This window comes from Tupaia chinensis, unplaced genomic scaffold (genome assembly GCF_000334495.1).
Source record: "Tupaia chinensis unplaced genomic scaffold, TupChi_1.0 Scaffold144150_1, whole genome shotgun sequence".
Lineage (NCBI taxonomy): Eukaryota > Metazoa > Chordata > Mammalia > Scandentia > Tupaiidae > Tupaia > Tupaia belangeri.
The window spans coordinates 969,844-978,518 of record NW_006204006.1 but is presented as its reverse complement, the minus strand read 5'-3'; the positions used below and the strand labels follow the sequence as shown (position 1 = coordinate 978,518).

At 48.1% G+C, this 8,675-nt stretch overlaps 1 pseudogene; it reads right to left on the bottom strand.

Moving 5' to 3' along the window:
- Positions 1 to 4,123: 4,123 nt before the first annotated feature.
- On the bottom strand, positions 4,124 to 5,296 carry LOC102475218 (transcription factor Dp-1 pseudogene; annotated as a pseudogene).
- Between the last annotated feature and the right edge of the window lie 3,379 nt (positions 5,297 to 8,675).

The window sequence follows — 8,675 nt, the reverse complement described above, 5'->3', positions numbered from 1 at the left end:
CCTCTGGCCCGGCAGCTGAGCCTGGCCCGCCGAGTCCGCGAGTAGAGATGCCGGTCTGTGCCAGCTCCTCGTGCCGTCCATCCGCCCTGCCTGGGGGGTGTCTCCTGGCTACCCAGCGCCCCCTGTTCACACGCTCTGGGGTCCCCCAAATATGAAGAGAAGGCCTGGGGGCACAGTCAGCTGTGGGGTGCCAGACCCACAGGGCCCCAGCTCCATCTGTCTCCCTTCCTCCCCCCCTCCCCACAGGGTCCTGGTCATTGGGGAAGAGTGGGGGTTCCTGATCGTCTCCCCAGAGCTGGGCACAGCTGGCACCTGTGTGCTGCCTGAGGCTATCCCAGCCACTAGCTGCCCCTGTTAGGTGCCAGGTGTAGGTGTCCAGCGAGGGGACGCCCAGCTCTCAGCCCTTCAGCCTCAGAACACCTGAGCCCTTCAAACCCCTTCAGCCTCCTCAGCCCCCTCTCCCTCTTCAGCCTCCCTCAGTCCCCAGAGTCCCCCAACCCCTTTAGACACCTCTGACCTTCAGCCCTTCTCAGTCCCCCTCATCTGGCCCCAGATCCCTTAGCTCCCTAGGCCCCTTCCTCTCCTTAGACCCTCTGCCCCCCTCAACCCATCACACAGTATCTGGCCTCATCTGGCTGGCGGCTTTCACTGAGCATGTTACTGAGGTTCAACCACATTGTAGCATACTTCAGTTCTTCATTCTTTTATGGACAAATAATATTCAATTGTATGGATACAGCACGTTTTGTTTATTCATTCATCCGTTGATGGACATCTGGGTTGGCTATTTTTAATGGTCTGCTAGGAATATTCTGTGTACTGCCTTTTTTGGACTCTAGCTTTCAGTTTCTTGATATATTTCTTGGAATGCGTTCTCTGGGTCAAATAATAACTATCTTAACTTTCTGAGGAACCTCCAGATGGTCCTCCAAAGATGCTGTACCTCTTACATTACTACCACCAATGTACAAGGATTCCAACTTTCTTACATACATAACATGTGTTATTTTCTGGGGTTTTTTTTAGGGGTGTGTGTGTGTGTGTGTTTGAGAGATTTTTGCTATAGGGCGTGTGCACTCACTGGAGAGACACAGAGTGACAGAACGTGAGAAACCCCCAGGGTGATGGCCATGCCACAATCCCTTCTCCTCCATTCTTCTCTCAGGATCTTGGGCACGCACGCACACATGCCCAGCGTGAGTTTAAGCCACAGGGTCTGGGACTTGAACCGCGGTCGACTACATGGAAGTCCAGCAACATAGCCATTATGCTAACTGCTGGTCCCAATCTTTAAGTACTATGTACTATACATAACTTCATGTGTTACACTTTTTTTTTCCAGCCTTTTGCCATAGGGCATGTGTACTCACCAGAGAGAGACAGAGACAGAAAAGTGAGAAATCACCCTCCAGAGGATATGGCCATGCCACAATCCCTGCTATGCTATTCTCCTCTCGGGGTCTTAGGTATGTGCACACCCATGCTGGGCATGATTTTCAAACCACCAGGTCCAGGACTCAAACCACAGTTGCCCATGTGGGAGTCTAGCACCTTAACCCCACGCCACCTGCTGGCCCCAGAGGGAAATCTTTTTAAACACAAGAGCAAAACATAAAACACAACAGAAAAATAAATGTGTGTGTGTGTGTGTGTATACAACTACATACAATTGTTTGTTTGTTTTGTTTTGCTATAGGGCATGTGCACTCACCAGACAGACAGAGACAGAGAGACAGAAAGTGAGAAATTACCCCCCAGCGGGGGTGGCCACGCCGCAATCCCTTCTCCTCCATTCTCCTCTCAGGATCTTGGGCATGCACGCACATGTGCCCGGCATGAGTTTAAGCCACTGAGTCTGGGACTCGAACCACGGTCAACTACATGGGAGTCCAACAACATAGCAATCATGCCAACTGCTGGTCTCAAAAAGAAAAATTCTTTAATAAAAAAAAAAAACACAAAAACTATAAAAGGGGGTGAGAAGATGGCATAGCAGTTACGTCAGTGGACTCCCATATGGCTGACTACAGTTCAAGTTCCGGACCCAGTGGCTTGAAAATCATGCCAGGCATGTGTGTGCGCATACCCCGGGCGGAGATTTCTCACTTTCTCTCTCATTGTCTATTTCTCTCTCTCTCTGTCTCTCTCTCTCTCTCTCTGATGACAGCATGCACCCTAAGGCTAAAACTCTAAAAAAATAAAATAAAATAAAAGAGGGCCCTGGCAGGTGGCATGGTGGTTAAGGGTACTGGACTCCCATGTGACTGACCATGGTCTGAGTCCTGGACCTGGTGGCTCGCTTTCACACTCTCTCTCTCTCTCTTTCATTCTGTCCTTCTCTGGTCCAATTAAAATAAATAAATAAAGTTAAATAACATAATTCTTTTTTTTTTTTTAAAGAACTATTAAAAAGGATTGACTGGGGCCAGCAGGTGATGTGGTGGTTAAGGCACTGGACTCCCACATGGCCGACCGTGGCTCACATCCTGGACCTGGTGGCTTGAAATTCATGCCAGCATGTGTGTATCATGCCCAAAATCCCAGAAGGAGAATGAAGAAGAGATTGTGGCGTGGCCATCCCCTCTGTAGGGGTGACTTCTAATTTTCCCTCTCACTGTCTGTCTGTTTCTCTCTCACGCGAGCACATGCACCCTAAGGCAAAAAAAAAAAAAAAAAAAGGATTGACTAATTTTGAGCTAAAAAACATTCTCTGTATTTAATTTCAACTTTTTAATAGATTATAGGAAGATGCTTATTAAACAAATACCGCATTTGTTTCAGTATCTTTAAATGAGAGATGTATAAGTATGTACACCACCATAGAATAAAAAAGTTTCCAAATACTGACTGTAAGAAATTGGCTGAATGTTACCATAAGCAGTAAACATTCCGAGCACTCCAGACAGCTCCAGAGCGACACCGAAGTGCCAGTAAACTTCTACCAAACAAGAGGCACACACAGTACTTTGCAATTTGCTGTGACATAGAGAAAAAGTGAGTAAACTTGATGGAATCACAGGCGTCAATAAAATGGAAGGAAAATAAAGTCCTACGTTAAAAAAACTCATGGCGCTTAATGTTCAAAAGTTGAGCTTTGCTATGACTTGGTTCTTTGGGCATCGCATGATTTAACAAACGGAAATGTGTCACAGAGCCTCGCTGTCCTGCAACACACGGCACCAACATGCTACAGACATGGCATCAATGTCGCCATCCACAGCAGGAGAGCATTTTCTTTTTATCGGTGTGAGAGAAGGACAATTTCTTTAGAACGCTCAGCAAGAATTATTAAGGGACAAAACCGAACTGAATTTGGGAGAAAAAATGGAAAATGAAAGCATGAAATCCTAACATGTAAATAAAGGCTCTGCATTAGCACACCGGCAGCAAACACACATCCACAGCGCATCTCATAGTCCTTCGGGAAGCAATCTTTGCTTATCGGAGGTGCATGTCGAAATTCAAAAGCTTACCGGTATCTTCTTGGGAGTAAGCCAAAATGAAACAGAAATCCCCACATTAAAAAAAGTGTCTTGGGAACCAGCAGTTAGCGTAATGGGTATGTCGCTGGACTCCCACGTGGTCGACCGTGGTTCACGTCCCGGACCCGGTGGCTTAAAACTCATGCCGGGCACATGTGCATGCGTGCCCAAGATCCCGAGAGGAGAATGGAGGAGAAGGGACTGCGGCGTGACCATCCCCCCTGGGGGGTGATTTCTCGCTTTCTGTCTCTATGTCTCTGTCTGTCTGGCGAGCGCACGCGCCCTACAGTGAAAATCTCTCAAAAAAAAAAAAAAGTGTCTTAGGGCCAACAGGCGACATGGTGGTTAAGGCGCTGGATTCTACATGACCAACTCTATGGTTTGAGCCCCCGACATGGCTTTGAAAACACACTGGGCACATGTACATGCATGCCCAGGATCCCAAGAGGAGACCGGAGAAGAGACTATGGGATGGTCAACCCCCCCCCAGTGGGTGATTTCTCATTTTTCCTCTGTCTCTTTCTGTGTGCCCAGTGAGCACAAACACCCTATGGCAAAAATGTGGAAAAAAGTTTCTCTTCCCTGAATAATTTTTCCTGAAGCGGAACTGAAACGAAGGAAGTCTGCTTCAGCAGAGAAAGTCAGTCCTCCTCGTTTTAGTTGAAATCGTCGTCCTCTTCCTTCCAGACGTTTGACACCAGGGTCTCCACCAGGGAGCCACTGGACTGAGATGCACTGGAGTTGGTGGCCAGCATCCCATCTGCACCATTGGTCACGTTACTGGCAGAAAGCACTGCGCCATCGGATGTGGAACCCACTGTGGGGACAAACACGCTGCCAATGGGTCCCTGAGCCATTTCTGTCACATACGGTTCCAGAGCTTTCCGTTCCAAACTTCTAGCCATTTTAAGGTCTTCATCAGAACAGCTTCCTGATTCCAGCCTGCAGGCCATGCCCATCCGCTTTAGCACTTCAGTGTGGATCTCAAAAGTGTTGTCAAAGTTAAACAGGTACTTGAACTTGTCACTGGAGATGCTGCAGTTGATGACGGTGTGCTTGCTGGTGTTGACGATGAGGAAGGGCAGGTGGATGCTGGAGTTGGGTGGCAGTGGCTGGCTGGCCTGCTGCTCCGCCAGGCGGTTTCTCTGTACCAGGCTCTTGAAAGCAATTTGCTGCAGGATAAGTTCCTGAAGCTGAGACTGCTTTTGCTTTATTCTTTCAAGTCTTCTCTGTCTCTCCACCTCCAAGTTCTCGCACTCCTGGGCTGAGCTGGAGGGCAGACCATGCCACCCGATCTTTTTCTCCTTGGAGATGTTCATGGCCAACAGTACGTCCAAGACCTCATTCATGCTGAGACTGATGTTCTTCTGGTTGTGAGCGGATTCGGTGGCGCTAAACTCCACGACCAGCTCCTCTGCCACCTCTTTGTAGGAAGTGGTTCCTTTCTGCTGCACCTTCTCCACGACCTTCAGGGAGAATGGCGCAGGCCCTTGTCATTCTTCTCCCCTTTCCTGTAGTGTTTCCGGCAGACCAAGGGGAGGAGTCAGAAGGTGGGTTCTGAAAGACTGAGAGTTGGGGGTGTGTGGGCTTCCTACTAGACCCTACTGAAGGCTGCAGGCCCCTGGCCGGATCAATGACCAGCCGCTGTGCGATGTTGACTGTAGACTGTCCAAAGGTCTTTGATAAGGGCTGCCTCTCGAGCAGGCTCATGGTGCAGGGCTGGATGGCCACCAGGGACACATGTCTTTTCCAGTACTAAGATTCTGGTCTATAAAGAACTTTAGTTCTCCATTGGCTTCAATTAGACTGGCATTTTTTTGTCACGTTACCAGAGACAGGAAATTGATGCTATAAACATTGGCCTTCTGGAGAAGAAAAATTATTTTTCTGCTGGCCGTGCCTTCTGGCTGCTGGCAGACCAGAGGCCCCGCCTGGGCGCAGGGTGGGCAGGCCAGGTGTGCGGGTCTGGACTGAGGTGGAGTCCCTGCCCCGGCCTGAGAGGCTTCCAGCAGGGGGCTCACCCTAGGCCAAGTGTTGGACCCACATCTGGCGTGATTTTTTTTTCAAATGACCAGAGCTGGGATAAGAACTATGGTCAGCCAGGTGGGATTTGGCTAAAAATGCACAGCACTTAAGCACTGCCCTGCAGGACTGATCCTGCCATTGTTCTGTTCTGTTCTGTTCTGTTCTGTTCTGTTCTGTTCTGTTCTGTTCTGTTCTGTTCGATGGAGTCTCTTGTTGGGATCCTTGTGCCTCAATCTCTCAAATCCCCGTGATTATAGGCACACCCTGTCCTGCCGGTCTTTAGGTTAGACCAGGAAATAAGCCAGCTATCCTGAGGCCCCAGCCTGCTAAGCAGTGACTTAGCAGCACATGTCACTGTGCTGAGTCTACTGGGGAAGTTTGTTCTGTTTCATTTTTTTTTAATAATTATTTTATTGAACTTTATTTATTTATTTTAATTTGAGCAGAGTGGGGGGCAGTGAGAAAGCAAGCCGTCAGATCCAGGATTCAAACCACTGTCAGCCTTGTGGGAGTCTAGAACCATCAATCACTGTGCCACCTGCCAGCCCCCTATTTCAATTTTTAATTTTGCTATAGGGCACATGTGCTGGCTGGAGAGAGAGAGATAGAAAGTAAGAAAGCAGGCCAGTCAATGGCTTGGTAGTTAAGGCAGCCAGATCCCAGGTGGCCAGCTGCAGTATTGGAATCCTTGACTCAGCGACTTGAAAACCGCACCCAGTGGGTGTGCATGCGTACTCAAAATCCCGAGAGGAGAATGAAAAAGAAGGGATCGCAGTACAGCCATTGTACCCGGGGAATGATTTCTCACTTTCTCTCACTCTCTCCTTCCCAACCCCAGCGAGCACATATGCCCTATAGCAAACTAAAAGAAAAAAGAGCGCAAGAGAAAGCATCCCCCACGGAGAACAGTCATACTGCATACCTCCTCCTCGGGGATTTTGGGCACACAAGCATACATGCGTGATTTTCAAGCCACCGCGTCTGAGACTCAAACCATGCAGTCAAATATGTGGGATCCAGCCACCTTAGCCATCATGCCACCAGTTCTTCTTCTTTTTTTTTTTTTTTTTTTTGGGGTTTTTGTTGGAGAGGTATTTGCTATAGGGCACATGCGCTCGCCAGACAGGCAGAGAGAGACAGAGGACAGAAAGCGAGAAATCACTCCCCGAGGGGGATGGCCACACCTCAATCCCTTCTCCATTCTCCTCTCAGAATCTTGGGCACTCACGCACATGCGCCCAGTGTGAGTTTAAAGCCACCGGGTCTGGGACGCGAACCGCGGTCTACTACGTGGGAGTCCAGCGACAGCCATTACGCTAACTGCTGGTCCCCCAGCTCTTCTTTCTAGGGGAAGTTTTTGTTATTTATATGGTGTTTTACAAGTAAATTGTATTAATAGTATTGGCAGAAAACTGAATAAAGAGAGCACAAAAAATATTAATAGTCAATAAATTCATGAAAAAAACAGTAAATATTGAATGTAATAAGACATAAAAATGAAAATGTGACACCACTTTAATGTGATTTATAGTAAGCAGTGACAGTTCAGAGGAAAGAACCACAGATTTACACCAAAATTGGCCTAGCTAAAATATCAAGTGCTATGGTCTGAATGCATCCCTCAAAACCTATGTGTTGAAGCCCTAGCCCAAGTAATAATATTAAGAAGTAGGTCTTGGAACCAGCTGATGGTGTCATGGTTATGTCACTGGATTCCCACATGGCCGACCGCAGTTCGAGTCTTGGACATGGCATCTTGAAACTCAAGTTGGGTACATGTATATGTGTGCCCCAAATCCCGAGAGGTGAATGGAGAAGGACTTGCAGTGTGGCCATCCCCTCTGGGGAGTGATTTCTCACTTTCTTACTCTCTGTCTCTCCTGCGAGCACACATGCTCTAATAGCGAAAATCTCTCTAAAAAAAAAAAAAAAAAAAATGAAAGAAATAGGTCTTGGAGGTAATTAGGTCATTAGGGAGGAGTCTTGGGAACCAGCAGTTCGTGTAATGGCTATGTCGCTAGACTCCCACGTAGTCGACCGCGGTTCGAGTCCCGGACCCGGTGGCTTAAAACTCACGCCGGGCGCATGTGCGTGCATGCCCAGAATCCCGAGAGGAGAATGGAGGAGAAGGGATTGCGGCGTGACCATCTCCTCTGGGGGGTGATTTCTCACTTTCTGTCTCTATGTCTCTCTCTGTCTGTCTGGCGAGCGCATGCGCCCTATGGCAAAAATCTCTCCAAAAAAAAAAAAAAAGAAAAAAAAGAGAGCCCAAAGAGCTCCCTTACCCCTTCCGCCCTGTGCGCATACTATCAGAAGATACCATCTATTAACCAGAGAGCAGTACTCACCACACACCAAATCTGGTGCTTGATCTTGGGCTTCCCGATCTCTAGGCATGTGAGAAATAGAAGTCTGCTATTATAAGCCACCTGATTTATGAGTATTTTATTACAGTAGCCTGAAGAGACCAAGACAATTTGGTATTTATTTGTTTTTTATTTGTTTGTTTAGTTTCACATGTGTGCTTGCTGGAGAAAGAAGAGAGAGTGTGAAAGTGGGAAGTCATCCTCCAGAGGGATGGCCACACTGCAGCCCCTCCACTCTCCTTGGGATTTTGGGCACATGTGCACCCAGCATGCTTTGGGTGTTTTTGTGTTTTTTTACTTTTTAATTTTTAAAAATTTTTTATAGAGGTTTTCACCTTAGGGTGCATGTGCTCACAGAAAGAAAGAGAGAGACAGAGACAGTGAGAGGGAAGATGATAAATCACTCCCCGGGGGGATGGGCACACCATAATCCCTTCTCCTCCATTTTCCTCCTGGGATCCTGGGCACACACAAACATGTGCCTGCAATGAATTCTAAGCCACCGGGTCCAGGACTCGAACTGCAGTCAGCCATGTGGGAGCTCAGCAATATAACCGCTATGCCAGCTGCTGGTCCCATCTCCCGGTGTGTTTTTCAAGTCACCAACAGGTCCGGGGCTCAAACCAGAAGGTTGGCCATGTGGGATCCAGCTGCTTTAACCGTGATGTTAGCAGTTGACCTGACAACTTTGTGTTTAAATTAAGCTGGGAAGGGGCTAGCAGGTGGCATGGTGGTTAAGGATGCTGGACTCCCATACGACTGACGATGGTGTGAGTCTTGGACCTGGTAGCTCGCTCTCTCT